The sequence below is a fragment of the Myotis lucifugus genome, unplaced genomic scaffold (genome assembly GCF_000147115.1).
Source record: "Myotis lucifugus unplaced genomic scaffold, Myoluc2.0 scaffold_304, whole genome shotgun sequence".
Lineage (NCBI taxonomy): Eukaryota > Metazoa > Chordata > Mammalia > Chiroptera > Vespertilionidae > Myotis > Myotis lucifugus.
This window is the reverse complement of record NW_005871352.1, coordinates 230,646-248,293: the sequence shown is the minus strand read 5'-3', so window position 1 is coordinate 248,293 and position 17,648 is coordinate 230,646.

Sequence of the window (17,648 nt, the reverse complement as noted above, 5' to 3'; positions counted from 1 at the left end):
GGATTTTTTTTTTACCTAATAATAATTTCTCACATTTGTGCAATGCCTTGAATTTTCCAAAGTGCTTTCATGCCTATGACCTAGTAAATTCTGATAGGTCTGCTGTGCAAAGATGCCTATTATCTAATGTTTACAATTGTTATCATTTACTTTGTTGTAACTTTTAGGCTTAGATTGAAATAATAAACAATATATGCAAAATCCTTTACTTGTGAGCCAAGAAAGACTTTGTAGTTAAGCCTGCATGGGTGATGAAAAGAAATTACTGTAACATCTTATCAGTTATAATTTACTTAATTTTCTGTAGTATGAAAATATTTGCTATTTATGCACACACACGTGATTTTACATTCATGATTATAATTCAGTATATTTCATGAGCTCAAAATCCACACATAAATTTCCTGGCAACTTCTTAGAAAGGCTTGTAGTAAGATTAAGAAACATGGCAACCCATGAATTAGGACAGGGATTAGGACTGAAACATGCTGATAGATCACCGATCCATTCATTTTAATAATTTCTTCAATTTTTATTAACATTCCCAGACATGGTAGACATAGAAAGTTTATCTTCAAAACATTCTGTAGCAGAAGAGCTTGGTGACTGTTAATCAAAGATGTTGATACAAGTGTCATATTTAATACAGATTTGTGCTCCTTACCCATAAAATATAGAAAGGTCAAGTGCTCTTTAAATACTCTCACTACATCAAATTTATCTGAATGTAAAGGATATTTGAAATACTTTTACATTCCCATATGCTGTTTTAAGTAAATGCTGAAGAAAATGGCCCCATGATTAGAAAGAAGAGAGCGGCTGAGAGTGTGGGCTCTGGAGTAGGACAAACCTGGGTTTACAAACTGCTGGATATGGGTGCCTTGTGTAGTCTCCCTATGATTCAGGTTTCTCCAGTGATGTACTGGAATCTGTTAGACTGGCTCCCAAGGGCTGATTGTTAAATATGCAAGAATTTTTCCAGCTAATGTTAAACCATTGAAATGAGCTGTGGTGGAAGTGTTTATGCCACAGAAAGTGGTGAACTCTGGAAGGTAGAGTACCCTCCCCCTTTCCCAGAGCTGTTTTCCCAGCACATCAATGCCTACCCGCTAGGTTCAAGGATAAAAGGAGTTTCTGCCCAGTCTCCTCCATACAGAAAGTGTTCCATAAATTTAGCTGCTGCTCCTACTACTATCATGCCATTAAAAATGAACGCAAACAACTCAGTTGTTGACTAATCAAATTGATGAATCATCGATGATTTGTCACTAGCAGCACACCAGGGAATATGCTCAGACAGGAGAAAAAAAGCAGTGAAGGCCTAGTCAACTCATCATGGTGCTCATTAACATTTTCACCCTTTATCTTCACAAAACATTTGATGAGAGAAAGAAAAGGATGAAAGTTGTGAAACATGTGAAAGCAGGGGATTATATCTAAATGAAAAATGTTCACTCTCCTCTTGTCTTCCTTGAGACAGCTCAGTGACATTTTATTATAAATACCAATGACAAAGTAATGGACAATTTTAAACACTTGGTAGAAAAAAATCTGACAATCTGGATTTCTGTAACAAATAGTAGAATTCCTGGCCTCAATTATCTTAAGTCAAAAAGTGAATTATTGCCCTGACCGGTTTGGCTCAGTGGATAGAGCGTCAGCCTGCGGACTGAAAGGTCCCGGGTTCGATTCCAGCCAAGGGCATGTACCTTGGTTGCGGGCACATCCCCAGTAGGGGGTGTGCAGGAGGCAGCTGATCGATGTTTCTCTCTTATCAATGTTTCTAACTCTCTATCCCTCTCCCTTCCTCTCTGTAAAAAAATCAATAAAATGTATTCTAAAAAAAGGGGGGGGGAATTATTGGTTCCAGAAGTAAAAGTCCAGGGATAGGCCTGTTTTCAAACACTGAGTGCTTCAGGGCGAGTCATGAGTGCTTCAGGGTGAGTTATAAGCGCTCAGTGTCTCTGCCTTCAGCTGTGTGAGCCCCATGCCCAGCCCCACGGGGCAGCCCCAGCAGCTCCCAGCTCCACCTTCAACGTGGAAAGGTCTTTTCATAGTCATGTCCACCATGAAAGGGTAAACTGCTACTGTCACATGCCTGCCTCTAGTTTCAGACCCCTAACAGACTCATGGGGTGGAGATAACTCACCCTTCAAAATATTGGAGTGCTATTAAACCAAGAAGATGAGATGGATGGTAGGCAACCAAAAATAATTGTCCACTATAAATTCTCTTTCTCGTCATTTAATAGATACTGACGACAACTCATGGACACAGGTACAGAACAAGCACACTGCTTGTCAATAACTTTCTCAGGCGGTTTCAGCCCTACGCACTTCCGATGCCATGAGTAACCTCACTCAGAAAGAAGCAGAAATAGAGCTGGTATCTTTACAGCAGGGGTGGGGAACCTTTCTTCTGCCAAGGGCCCTTTGGATATTTATAACATCAGTCGCTTAATATAATTCACTTAATATAAACTTATGTTGCTATGAAAAAACTCCTAGATTTATTGAATTTCGAGTCACACCTGCGGTTGCCTTGGCAGGTCCAGACCAAGTGGTTTTGCAGGCCTCATGCAGCCCGTGAGCTGGACGTTCCCCACGCCTGCTGTACAGGGAACTGATTTTGAGAAACCCCGATAAAAGAGTGTTCAAAAGCAAATGCTAGGGAAAACACGTATAGCACCACTTGCCAGGCAGATTTTAAATGGACAGTTCAGATAATAGGTGACTACTCTTGGAATGCCATCCGGCTAACCAAGAGCCAGAGCCCCAGGGTGCAGCGACCCGAAAGGATTGGGAAGCAGTAGCACCGTGAAAATTGAGTGAGGTAAAACAGGGTTCTGTAATGGAAACAAACCTGCTGGCCTGCAGAAATTCCACCGAGTGTTTGGCTGTCAATTTGTTTTAGAATTTCATTCCAGGAAAGTAAGTCGTAACTCGAAAGTTATGGAGGAGTTTAAATATTTATACCGGGAATAAAAAAAAAGCACAAAACCATCTTCCCCCAGTGTATCCACCACTGACAAGCTACATAATTCTACCTAAGGGAACGCATGACACTGTGCATCGGGGTCTGCGCTGACAACAAGGTTGGCTGCACGTTTGCTCAGCCTGTGCCCGATGGATGTCATTCTGACTCCTAACCCTCTCTTGAAGCCACAGGCTGTAATGCATGAATCACGGCGGTTAAAATTCAGCCCTTTTGGTTTTTATCACATCCCATTCTGTAATAGTCTTTGGAGTGGCATTCCATGATTCATATCCTCGCCTGGTGTGCCCTAACCCAGCACGTCTTCTGGCGATGTTCAGTGTATTGAGAGCCCTATACTGCTTGCTAGTATGAAGCTTTTAAGTGAACCATTTTTCTATCCCCTGAGAACTTTCTCTCGATGGTGCTCTACCCTAATGTGACTTGTTTTTAATCACTGTGATGTTCACTTTATCTTCACCGTTAAATATGACACACTTGTGTGGTACCAAGGACACACCCTACAAGAAGGGTATTTTATTGAAAAGAAGTGCATCTGTAAGAATTTGGGAGGGCGGGCATATTTCCCAAAGGCTTCAAGATTAGATGGATGTTGGCAATCTCTGTGGCCCTGAAAAAAATATAGAACAGGTCTTTTGTAATTGGACTAGAAACTGTACCAATCCAGAGTTTGTAAACAGTATCATATAACATCTATTTGAAATACACAGAAATATTAATGTAATATTGCTGTGAAATCACCTTTTACTACAAAATAGTGTGGCTAACTTCAAATAGTGGAGATCACTATCAATTTCTTTTCTCTTATGATTTCTGGATCTTAGCAAGAAAGGAATTTCCATTATTTGCAAAAGTATCACAAAGACTGTGCAACTGTGGCACCAAAGAACAAGTGCCACTTAAAAAAAAGTGTAGACAAATTAAAAAGAGGCATGACAAAAAATAAATGAGAGTGATCAGGATTACTAAGCTCTACAGCTAATGCAAACCTATCTGTCATCATTTTTTCCGGGGACCTTTTAAATGGAAGATTAGTCATTCATTCTTAATCACCCACAAGCTGTTATGTCCCCTGTGGCTTCTAGCCATCGAAATTAATTGCAGGTGCCTCTATGGGGTTGCAGTTCTCGTAAACATGACCATGATGGATCCCTAACACAGCCTGCAGCTTAGGTCATTAGCTCTGGGTCCCCTCGCCTTTTCTGGAGTGCTACCAATTCTTGGTGGATTTCTGAAGCCACAGTTTGCCATTCTTGAGAGAAAGTTGAAGAAGCTCTGTGAAAGAGGGGAAAAATGGACTACATTTCTAATTTTTCAAAAGGGAAGTGTGGGGAAGATGAGGGAGATATGAGTTAAAGCCAAAAGCATTCTGTAAAGCTGTTTCCCAGGGTCAGGAAAAGAAAAGTGAATTTGCCAGTGGTATCTTCACCCTTGAATTTATGAAGCGTGACTCTTTCTGGTGTTCAAAAGTCCAGACTTCAATGTCATCTTGATGTGCTATAAAACCTTGCCCTTCAAAGAGAGGTCCAAGGACCAGCATCATCTGGGAGCTAACAAGATGTAAATCTGGCCACCCAGTCCTGAATCAGAACCTGCAGTTTGACAAGAAGGCCAGGTGATTTGTATTGACATTATCATTTGGGAATTACTGATGGAATAAATACTGGTGATGCTTAATTCATGTAGTGGGCTTATTCTGTCTAGGAGGTATTTATATTCCAGGTATGATTGCCAAGCAGACCCGAGAGGTAGCAGGTGCACTGTTGTTCCTTGGCAGAGCATGCTCTGAAGGCAGGGACCATGTCCCCCGATTTTTGGTCTCTCAGCAACTAGTACAGTGTATGACATATTGAGGTGGATGGATGGATGGGAAAATGGGTAGATGGAGAGTGAAAAGCATGATATCCCTTCCCCTCAAAAGAAAACTTAGAATGAACATAAAAAATCAATTCAAAGCAGAATTTGGTTTTAGTTATTACTGAGTCAGGAAAGGCTTCCTTAATATTATGATCACCATACAGCATCACATGCCAGGCCGATAAAGTCTTGTTTTAAGAATGAATTGGACATTTCTAGGCCTTCAACAGCCTATAGAGCCACCTTTGGAGTGGAAAGGTGTCTTCCAACACAAAAGACTCTCTTCCCTTCCCTGAACTCATCTGACTCTGCGTTTGTGCCTCTGTTGCTATCATCCTTTTTTCTGGCTATGTCCTTTCTCCACAGCTAGAGTATAAACCTCTTAGAGACAGGGACCACACCTTAAACACTGACTCCCCAGCACCCAGTGCATGCTCACCACTCTGAACACCCAGCATAAAGGTGCTCACGCTGTGTCTGCTAACGGTGAGAGCCACGTGCTAACAAGAAGGAATTCACCCTTCTTACCTCTTCAAGGGTACCCTTCATTTGGAGGTAGGAATGATGTCCTTTTTATTATTGGTACACTTCATTGTATTAAAAAACTTTTGGAGATTAGAGCCAGCCACGTGGTATAAATAGCACGTGGCTCCTCTTTCTCCAACACGTGATGAAAAGGGCATTCGTGCCTGTGTATCCACAATGCCCTTGGGAAGGTGTTCTCTCTGAGCTGCATCGCCAGTGCCAGCCTCATCAGAGCAGCTTAGGAGACACTCCAAGACTCCAGCTCCGATGGGTCCCTGAGATGACGCTCCATAGTGTGGAGGTAGCAGCAGGGCGGTGGAGTGAGGAGGAGCAGCGCCGGACATGAAAACTGAAAACTCAGACTTGAATTTCAACTCTCCCGCTTACTCCTTGTGTGGCCTTGGACATTTTTCATGTCTGTGAAAGCACATGCTACAGTGTTCATCAAATGCTTCCTCTGAGCCTCAGCCACGGGTGATTTTACCTGAGAAGGGGACTGGGCACGGTGCAGATGTAAACCCACTGTGGTCACTGTGCCAAACTGGAGTGGCCACTCCCTTCTCAAGGACAGCCGCTATTGAACTCCATTCGTGTGCTGATATGGGGCCCGGGTAGTGCCAGACTTTCTAATTTTTTTCGAAAAAAGCCAAAATTTAAATATTTATGGGAATTCCTAATTCTAAAATAATAGCCACTCATTTGATTTACTTTTAATTTTTAAACCACTTTATTGAGGTATGGTTGACATGCAAACAGCTGTATAAATTTAATGTATGCAACTTGATGGGTCTGGAGATAAGTATATATTCAGGAAACCCTTCTATAACTATGCCATAAACATATCCATCACTTCCAAAAGTTTCCTCCCACCCTCTTCATTTCTTCTTCTTAGTGAGTGTGTGATGAGAACACATAACATATACAAGTCAAACAGTATCCACTGGGGGACTGTAAACCCCTGGATTAGTCTAGAGAGGTGTCTAAATTGCCTGAAAGAGCTCAGATACCAAGACTGGCTATGCCATGAAGCATGGAGCAGACTGACAGATCTCAGAGGGAAGGTGGGAGGGAAAGCGGGAAGAGATTAATCAAAGAACTTATATGCATATAGCAGGGGTGGGCAGCCCCTGGCACACGTGCCAAACATGGCACGCCAGTAACTTGCTGGCACGCAAAATCCTCTCTTATAATCTTCCATTTACAATTTTTTTCTTAATATCGACTTTTTTATTTTTCAGATAAATTCAGTGTAGGTGCATCTTAGATAAATAAATAATTTTACATAACAAGTTATCTTAAAGACCATAGACATGGATTGATGAGAGAGGGGAAGAGCAATTTCTATGCCTCTGCCTTAACTCTCCCTGCCTTCCTAGATCCGACCAGTGTTTTGGTTTCATCCACATACGCTTGTGAATCTTTGTTCTCAGTGATGAATTTTGTTAAGTCTCGTAATAGGAGTAGCCTGACGGATGAAAGTAGTAGCTCGTGCATATCTCTGAAGGTCACGAAATATAAAACTGATGTAAAATCTCTGTCATCAGTGATGCAGCAGCGAAAGTCCCACTGATAATATCAAACGGAGTCATAAAGTTTTCTGTCGGACTATCAATGTACGTGTATACATTAAAACATAAATGTATTTTTCATCATCATATACTGTGTTTTTGTTGCTCGAATGAATTTTATTATTTCTTCAAGGTTCTTCACATACATACACCTTAAGAGATATCAAGTAGGCGTAACATGTTCTCAAAAGATTAGGGTTGGCATGCAGAAGAATTTTGAGTCAGAGATTTTGCTGGTTTTGGCACGCACTCACAAAAAGGTTGCCCACCCCTGGCATATAGGCATAGCCCATGGACACAGACAGTAGACAGGTGAAGGCCTGGGTAGGGCAAGAGCTGAGTGGAAGGGTTGCAAAGGGGGGAAAATGGGGGACATCTGTAGCACTCTCAACAATAAAATAAATTAAAAACTAAAAAACACCAGCTGTGCCTGCCATCAACAAGGGGCCCAGCATCCTTTCCCGTAAACCAGACCTAGATTCTCAGTGGCTCCTGCAGGAAGTCATAAGGGGCTGGAAGGAATCCAGAGATGACAGTTCTGCTGGGCAATTACCGTAGGTAATGTCAGTCTAAATAGAGAAGGCTGCCAACTTCTTTGACCTGGCTCAGTGAATTGGCAAGTAGATCAGAGAGAGTTCTTAATATATTACGAATAAGCTCTTCTCATTTCTAAAAAGATCTCTGAGACTGAATTATAAAAACCTTCAGATTTACCTTCTCTTGGAGGTCTACTGGAGTTAAAAGTCTGTACAGTATTTTTAAAAGGAAGCAGATGTCAAAAGCAGACAAATCCCAGCCAAGTGATGGGAAATGTCATTCAGGATAAGAGCCTTAATAGCATTTGCACAATGGTCATTAAAAGATATTCTTCTCTATAAATGCCCTTAACTCTGCAGGATGGAGACATGGCTTTAATCAGGTTCTCAGATCAGGTTACGTCAAAATACAAACAGGGGATTTGTGCTGCCTGATAACATGGGAAAGAAACCCAGAACATTTTCTTGTATGGTTAGAATGTTTTATGGAGGAAATGGATAGTTAGTCATCTTTATTATTCAGCATCTACATGTATTAGAGTTAATTGAAAAATGAAGGTTGAGACAGTTGCTACCCTAGAAATTTTGAACTTAATTTCAAAGTACAAATGGTCATTAAATCTAAATCCATAGGAAAGACACAGCCCAAGTAGAGTGATACTCAATGGAGTGGCCACTTTGGGGGCATTGGGTATACCTGTCTCTGCTCCCAGTCTTGAAGTGGGTGGTGGCTTTCTGAGACTATTGGGGTTCAAGTCAGATTAGGTGGCCACTTTATGCACCATAGTCCATGACTCCTTGGGCCAGGTCAGAACTAGACTGATCCAGCAGGAAACCTCAGGAACTGACCTCCCTCATATCTAGTAGATGCTAGGTGTCACTCCATAGAAAATGTGCCTGAATGAGAACTCCTGTGCGTCCCCCAGAACTACACCAAATGCATGCTGGAATGAGGGAGGAAGGGACACCTTCCCTCAGCTAGATAGTCTCCAAACCAATCACTAGTTAGGATCTGACTGAGCCCATTCCTAAACCAGGAACCTAGAGAGTCCCAGATGATTTGGTTCCTTACCTGGGTGAAGTTGGATCAATTTTTAGTTTATTATTGAAGATTTGCTCTTTGAAATAATGGATCTGGCCATTGGATTCCCTTTTTCTTCATTTTGTTACATCCATCCATTCATCCATCCATCCATCTATCATCCATCCACTCATTATAAGTGCCTGCAATGTACCCACACTATAATTGGTGACAGGGATAGAAAAAAATAACCCAGACACACAATTCCTGTCCTTATAGAAGTATGGTCTGGTGGAAGAGTCTTTTATTAAATACTCCCACAAATGGTGAATAATTATAATCAGTATAAATGCTATGCATCGAACACTTATTTGGACTTTGTTCACATCCTCTCAGCCCCCACCTCTTATCCAACCACTGTTGTGGTAACAAGTACAAGACAGCCTTTAACCAGCTTCACAGAGGTATAATTTGACAGTGTCTGTCCTCAGTCCATGGCTACTTCTTGCTTCTTGCCCTAGGGCTTCTCTGATGCTCAGGTGTGGGAACTTGCTCAGAACTCACAATTATCCAGCCGGAAGGGAGATGATAAGTTAACACCCATGGGGCCAGCTTTAATCATTGGGAGAATAAGGTTAATAAATTAATACCTCCCATTTTTATCCCATGGCTGGGCAGTTTTTCTAAGAGCTCCTGAAAATGTTCCAGTAGGATTAAGCATCAATTGCCCACAGCATAATATATCCTTGTACTGGCTTTTTTCCTTCTCTGTTTCTTTTCTCCTAGTCCTCACTTCTGCTTTCTGAGGTCAATCTCCAAATAAACTATCTCCATTTAAACCTTTCTCAGGCATTGCTTTCAAGGTTAAGGCATTTTATGAAGAAGTACAGGGTGGGACAAAAGTAGTTTACAGTTGTTTTTATGGAAAATAGCACAGTAATTAATCCTATATAATAAAGAGGTAATATGCAAATTGACCCTCACGCTCTCGTGTCATCACAAGATGGCTGCCCCCACATTGTCACAAGATGGCCACCCCCACATTGTCACTAGATGGCTGGCAGGAGAGGGAAGTTGCGGGGGGGGGGGACCAGATCTGCAGGGGAGGGTAGTTGAGGGAGGACCAGGCCTGCAGGGAAGGGCAGTTGGGAGCAACTGGGCCTAAGGGGAGGACAGTTAGGGGTGATCGGCTGGCAGGGGAGGGCAGTTGGGGGCGATCGGGGCGGCAGGGGAGCAGTTAGGTGTCTAATCAGGCAGGCAGGGGAGCAGTTAGGGGATGATCAGGCTGGCAGGCAGAAGCAGTTAGGGGCAATCAGACAGGCAGGCAGGTGAGTGGTTAGGAGCCAGTAGTCCCAGATTGTGAGAGGAATGTCCGACTGCCGGTTTAGGCCCTAAACTGGCAGCCTGGACATCCCTTGAGGGGTCCCAGATTGGAGAGGGTGCAGGCTGGGCTCAGGGACACCCCCTCCACCCCCAGTACACGAATTTTGTGCACCAGCCTCTAGTCAATAATAATGCAAGAATAAACTGTTTCGCATACTTTTGCCTCACCCTGTATAATGACTCTGAGTGTGTGTGTGTGTGTGTGTGTGTGTGTGTGTGTGTGTGTGTGTGTAGTAAAAGAACCCAACTTAATTTGGCTTGTAAGGGAGTATAAAAATCATGTACCTGCTCTACTACACATTTGTGGTGGTCTATCTAAAATATAGTCATCTTCCTTTTCCCCATGCTAATAGAACTCTGATTTTATTCAGGTAACTACCCCTCAGAGAAGTTCAAGGATATACTCTATTTGTTCTAACCCAAATAATCCCATTTAAGTTACCAGCAATTAATTGGCCTAGAGATGAACATATGACCCAATTTCAGCCTGCTACTGAGTGTTTCTAGAAACTTTTTTCTCATATTCCAAAGGCAAGAAGTAGACTTTCTCTGTATCTAGATGTGACACCTAGACTTGTGTCAAGTATCGTGTGATCATGAGGGTTTCCAGCCTAAGGACAAGGACTAAGCATAGCAGAAAGTCCAGAAAATCTTGGTTGTTTAATGCCATTGCTGGATCTCTGAACTAGCTAACAATTTCCTTAGTTTAGTTATTGCTTAGCTATTTTTATCTGAGTTTTCTGTTAGTAAGAGAAGGTCACCTTCTGTATGGGTCACCTGCAGATCACCTGCTGGTACAGGCAAAAGCATCCGAACCAAAACGCCTGCCTAATTGTAGAAGAATGGATAAGATTTTCTCTAGGGCACCTACCAACTAGTTCTAAGAGACACAAACATCTCTGAAGGATACAATTTTCCTGGTGGCTCTTTTTAATACTGCTTTGGTCCTGAAGGAATTGCTGATAATTAAGAGCTAAGAGAAGAAAAGGGGTGAGATTTACCAAGAGGAAGAGGGGCGGGCTCTGAACCTAAACAGTAGGAAAAGAGAGCAGAGACCACAAGAACCTCTAGGAAGATGAAATCAAGCTTCCTCCTTAACATCAAAATAGCAACCTAACACCCCATTGACAATGAGCTCACCTAGTGCTCAGACACAGGTTTGTAAGATCATGCTCCAATAAGGAGATCCTTGGAGTAATGGATGATTTTAGAATCGGGGCAAAAATATACAAGGTGAACCTGGAGCATCTTGTAGAGCCAAAAAGTAAGGAAGTGCTCAAATAAACAAAACCAAAAACTTACAATGGTGAGATGTCAAAGGGAGCAATTGAAAGCTGAAACTATTTGAGCAACAAAATAAAGGCATAGCAATGAATGCACATCATAAATATATAACTCAGATAGTTCACAACAAATTTAATCCTATTTTTATGTTCTAACTATTATTCATTCAACAAATAAATAATGATTGCCTATGATGTGCCAGGCAATATTTAGTTATATCTATAGTTATAAATATATGTTATTATATTTTGCATTTATTATATAATTATATGTAAACAAGTATCTAAACATTTAAAATAAACAATCTGTATTTGCTTATTATATGTATCTCTATATATTATATATTATCTCTCTGTCTCTCTCTCTCTCTCTCTCTCTCTCTCTCTCTCTCTATATATATATATATACACACACACACACACATATATATGTATATATTTACAACTAGGCCATGTAGAAATTGCTTTCACATCTGATTAATTCCAAGCACTTATAAATTTGTAGCTTTAATTAGATACTGGTGTGGTCTGCTCCTGGTTAAAAAGGCAGCCAATAAATAGTAGCGATATATTAAAGTGTTAGAGTTGCTGTTAACTTAATTACACGTTGGGTCCATTTTGCCTCCTGTGTAAGGTCCAAAATGCTTTGGATGAATTGTTCAAAGGTTGAAACAAGAGATATGCAAAGCCACTTCATAATCACCCTGCCTTCTGATGTAGTCATTTGTACGTACCTCAGCTACTCATAAGCTCCTTCAAAGCCAGGACTAAACATTATCCACCTTTGATCTCCCATGTAAATACCAAAGGGCCTTGCATATAGTGGATGTTGCATTCATAAACTTTGTTTAATTCATTGTTGAATGAATTTTTAAAAAGTTTACCTCTGCTTATGACTTAGCAGGAGATTTGATGGAAAATCACAGCAAACTCAGAATATACCAACTTGATTACCCCTTTCTTCCTATCCACAAACATCAATGGTAAAATTTAGAAAGCTTTTTGTTTGCTCAGTTTAACAGATTGATGTATTTTAATGCGTTGTCTTTTCATGAATTTTTATTCATTTTTCATATTAGTCACTGAATAATTAGAAAGTATTTCTTTTTGTTAACATGTGCCAAAACATTTCAAAGCATCAGTTTACTTTGCAGAATTTGCATCGTGAGTCGGTGAACACCTTAATGATCAGTCAAACCTTAAGTGCTGAAATTTGCTCTGTGGTGACATTTACTTAATTGCTTTACCAGACAGAGGCTCAGTCAAGCTTGTCTTTCCCGGCCACTTTTATTTTTTATCCTATTATGCATTTAGGTCAAGTCCTTCGTGGGCAGGGAGGTGAGGAGGAACATGAGACAAGGTTTCTGTCCCAAAGGAGATTTAGTCCCTAATTATGCCCCAAGTTCCAAATTCATAATCCATCCTACTTGTTAAGAGGATTGCTGTGCATCTTAAATATAACATAGTAATGTCTTATGTATCACTGGAAAGTGAGAGCATCACCTAGTTCAGTCCTGAGCTTTCTCCTCCTCCACCCTTTCCACCGTCCTCACAGGGCTTCGACTGAAACTCCTACATACTGGCTCCCAAATTCAGATTCAGATCCAGATCTCTGATCTTCATTCTAAACCCCAGACCCTTGAATTTCTAGGCTCTCACATTTTGCTGTTTGAGGGACCCTGTTATTTTCTCCTGGCACTGAGCATGGTGCTTTGCATGCTATAAGGAAAGTAACAAATGGAATAACTGAATATATAATATAGAAAACCAAAGCTGACTCTGTTGAGTCCCCCAAATTTTAGTCATTTTAAACACGATCCCTTTTAAAATGTCATAATTCCACACCTTTTTAAACAAAGAGACTAAACATAATTTAACTTAGAAGTCACCATTACAAGTATCAGTTGCTATAACATACAGTAACACAGTGGTCCTTAGGTGATATTAATCATTTGGGGAAAACTGCCCCTCCTCTAAATTAGTTCTTTTGTCTGCTTTTCATATTCATTACCGTCAGGTTGTCAGCTGTCATTTCTTGCTGCCCCCAGCAATAGTCCCCAACCCCTTGATCATCTCCTGCACCTCTCCTTAACAAATTTTGTGATTTTAAGTCCTATGAGTTAGGAAACCCAATAGCTAAATTTTTAGACATTTCTAAAACAAACAAACAAACAAACAAACAAAAATGAGCTTGAAGCAAAGTCCTGGAAGCTGTTTTATGAGAACTGTGTGTGAATTTGCTTAAGTCAGTGTTGTCCATTCAGGGGCATTATTTTATCTCCTTGGTTAAACTGTGTTCTACATCAGTGAACTTGCTAGATAAGAGAAAGTTGCACATAATCATGGCATGGAAAACTGTACTTCATGTAGTTTGGTACCTACTTTCTGACCCCAGAGAATATACCAACTCTCACTCAGAAAAGAAATGAGATCTGTAAATTCACTAAGAAAATATTGTTTATGCCCCTATCACTTCTTGTTTAAAGGTCGGAAGTTTGCCCTCTTCTGCAAGACGTCAACAATCATCCTTTCTGGTGGTTCTGAAAGTGTTGTCCTTGGACCACCTGCATCAGAAACACTCAGATGAAATGCTGTCGTGCAGAATCTTGGGCCCTAGTCCCAACCAATTCATTCAGAATCATTTGGCAGTAGGTTCTCAGTATTCGCCCTCTCCTTTTTTAAACAAGTTCCCTAGGTGGTTGGCGCTAAGGCATACCAGAATTTACCTCCCCAAGCCATTTACACCTCCTCCAGCCTGACCTGCCTCACAATTCTCCTCCATCAACCTCCCTCCTGCCTCTGTGCTTCCTGCTTAATACATTGTGCTTATATTCACGTTATCTTGAATTTCCTGCTCTTCAGAACCTCCAATTTCAATATCCTCATATACCTCCTTTGAACATGTTCTGTCTCCCTCATTAATCTCCCTCTAACCAAGAATAAATAAGCTAACCATTTTCTTTCTGCACATGTAATTTCTGCCATCAGCTTGACCATTTTCCTGAGTCTGCATGTGTAACTGGGTTACACAAAGTATTGAAAACACCTTTTTTTGGGGGGAGGGGGGCGGTCTTCAGGAAGTGAGTTTAAGTACATTTATTTTTATAGGTAGAAAGAACTAGAAGGATAAAGCCATTTGCAGGCTTATCTAGAGTCTTCACATTGCACATAGTAATTCATTATTTTTCTGTCCTCTCCTCTTTATGATATTTCTGTTAGTTTTTATATTTTGAAGTTCTTCTATTATAGGACTATGTTTTATTACAATTTTGAAGCTCCCATTATAGTAGACACTAGCATTCTGTGACACATTTATCCATATGGAATAAATACGTGTAGATCTATATTTTGCATCATTATTTTCTATAGCCCAATTTAAGTATAAGAATTATACTTAAATAAGTATATACTTAAATAAGAATTATACTTAAATAAGTATTATAATGAAATGAACATAATCCAACACAAAACATTCTTTGATAAGAAACACTGAAAAGCTTTTAGATCAGTATCCTATATATTTATAGAGAAACTACACCTTGGATGGAGTGGTAATAGTCACAGTGCAGTAATATTTGTGTAGACAGGCAATGTGTCAGATGCAGCATGGGAGGGAGTTTTCAACCTTGATGGGCTCAGTGTACTGGCCAAGTAGGCAGGTGGTCACTGAAGAATCCCACTCCTCTATATTTATGCCTCTTTTCTTTAGGCATCCAGAATCCTCCCAAAGGGGCCTTTTCTATATCCTACCGTGACTTGTACTCCCATAAATTTCTCCAAACACCAAAATTACTCTTGGTTCTTCCTTAATAAAGGTTTCCAATCCATCATCTTGGTAGTAGAGATAGAGTAACCCAATATTTGCACTTTGAAAACAAAGTTTATTGAATGAAATGAATCTTGGATCGTTGACAGCTTTGAAGAGCATATTCTTAAGCACCTCTCCTCACCATCAGAAGATTAGGAGTTAGCAGTCTTTCATCCCACTTGGAAATGTCACAGTTGGGGGAAGATTGACCTAAATTCTGAGTACAGAACATTTGCTCTCTGAATCTAGATAACTCTTTTCAGATGCTGTTCTTCTACAAGAACCATGTACACCAGCTGCCTTTGAGGGTGGGTCAGGAGGGTTCAGATTAATCTAGCCATGCATGACAACAAAGAAAATAAATTACTGTGACTGGGATTCTTTTGTATAAATGACAACATTAATTTCTCGGGCTATCAATATGGTCTTTCTCTAGTGGCTTCTCACCCTAACCCTATTAGAAGGAAGGCATGTTTAGTCATTGAGGGCTACCGTATGAGTGAAAGCAAATAATTCAATTTGAAGGTCCCTTCAACCTGGAAGGGATGTCCTTTGTACTAGAGCCTGCTGTGGGCAGCACTAGGGATGTGCTGTACACCACCAGTGCTTAGAGAGTGGGAAGCGGGTGCGGGGGAAGTATATTTGGTAGACAACAGAATCTGAAGCTGTGAAGCACATATTTAAGTAACAGAGCTATACACAAATAACAGTAGATTTATAAGTAAAAATTATATTGAATTTGATAATAGGCTTGGTTAGTTTCTTAATGACTGTAACCTAATACTGCCCTGCTTCAGAAAAATAGTCTTGAACTGAAGAGCAATCACTTCCCAGAAGTGGAGGTCTCCATGTTAATGGATATGTCAAATTTATTCAGTTACAATGAAGGTCAAAGACTTCTGAATGATGCCTATGATCCTTGCAGGCTATTTTAATTAAGCTTTTCAGTATCATGATTCATTGAAAAAGAAAATGGGGAAAATGGGGACATCTGTAATAGTGTCAAAAATAAAAATGAAGAAAAGTAGCACAAACTCAGTTTTAACCTTATCCCAATTGATAAAAAAATTAATAATATATTTAGTTCATATTTTTTAAGAAATCTAATTCTGCAGAAAGATCCTGCTGTTAAACCATGTTATAAAAACTACATTTCCAGCCCTGACCGGTTTGGCTCAGTGGATAGAGTGTCGGCCTGTGGACTGAGGGGTCCCAGGTTCGATTCCGGTCAGGGGCATGTACCTTGGTTGCGGGCACATCCCCAGTAGGGGGGGGGTGTGCAGGAGGCGACTGATTGATGTTTCTCTCTCATCGATGTTTCTGACTCTCTATCCCTCTTCCTTCTTCTCTGTAAAAAATCAATAAAACATATTTTTTAAAAAACACACTACATTTCCAGCATTGCCAATATGCTTTATGTTCCTATTCTGTAGAATTTGATCAAAATCAAAGATTCCCACAGTGACCTGTTTTATTGGCCCTTCAGGGGCCAAGTCTGGCACCAATTGTTCCTTCAATATCAAGACAAGTTGAGACATAACAATGGAGAGGCACAAACCACTGCAAAGTAAATGGCCATCACTCACCTTCACATCTCATATCAATGATCCTGCCCCATCTCTACTTCCATGGGGTCCATGATCTAAAAATGAGTATATTGCTTTCTTGATCAGAGATTGCCTGGATCTGGGACTAAGGGAAGTAGGTCAGGAGATTAGATCTAGATCTCAATTAGGTGGACAGATACATCTCTGTCTGGGTGCCGGCTTGATGGCATTCATCAGATAGTGGGAGATGGCAGGAGCATTGCTCAGGCCTCGTGGCACTCTGGGATAGTCAAGCTGGTTCAGTATGTGCACTCTCTAAGCACTAGTAGTTCACAACATATGAAAACCCTGGTGCCAAAGCAGTTCATAATAAGTAGAAGTGCAAGTCGATCGTACATGGTGACTGAGTAAGATCCCTGAAGTATTAGCCGAGATAAAGCTCCTTCATTTTACTTCTTATAAAAGAGCATCCAAATCATTCTCCCATTACACTCTCTCTAACCCAACTACAATTTCTATGCAGTGGCTAAACCATAATGGGTTGGGAAACATATTACCAAGAAGATTTGAGCCAGTATAGGCTTTTCTTTAACATAAGGTTTTATAACCTAAATTGAATTAAACATGGTGAATTAATTAAGAAATACAATTTGAATTGTAGTGCTTATGAATTGTTCTCGTTGCTATTGCTGCATAACAAACCAACCAAAACTTACCATTTATTATGTTCTTGGATTCTATGGGTCAGACACATAGGTAACTTGTCTCTTTCCATAATGTCTGGGACCTCAGCTAGGGAGACTCAAGTGCTGGGGATGAGTTGGTGACTTGGGGCTGCAATGATCCTGAAGCTTCTTTCTGACATGCCTGGTAGTTTATGTAGACTATAGGCTGGGAGCTCAGTAGGGCTGCTGACTAAAGTGCCAACAAGTAGCTCCTTCAGCATGACAGTCCCGGAATAGCCAGACTTCTTATATAGTGGCTAAGCTCCTCCAAGAGTGAATATTCCTCAAGAACCAGGAAAAAGCTACATGGCCTTTTCTGATCCTGCCTTATATAGCATCATTTCCACAGTAATAGAATTATTGCTTACAGCCCAGACTCAAAGGGAGGAATCAAACACCCC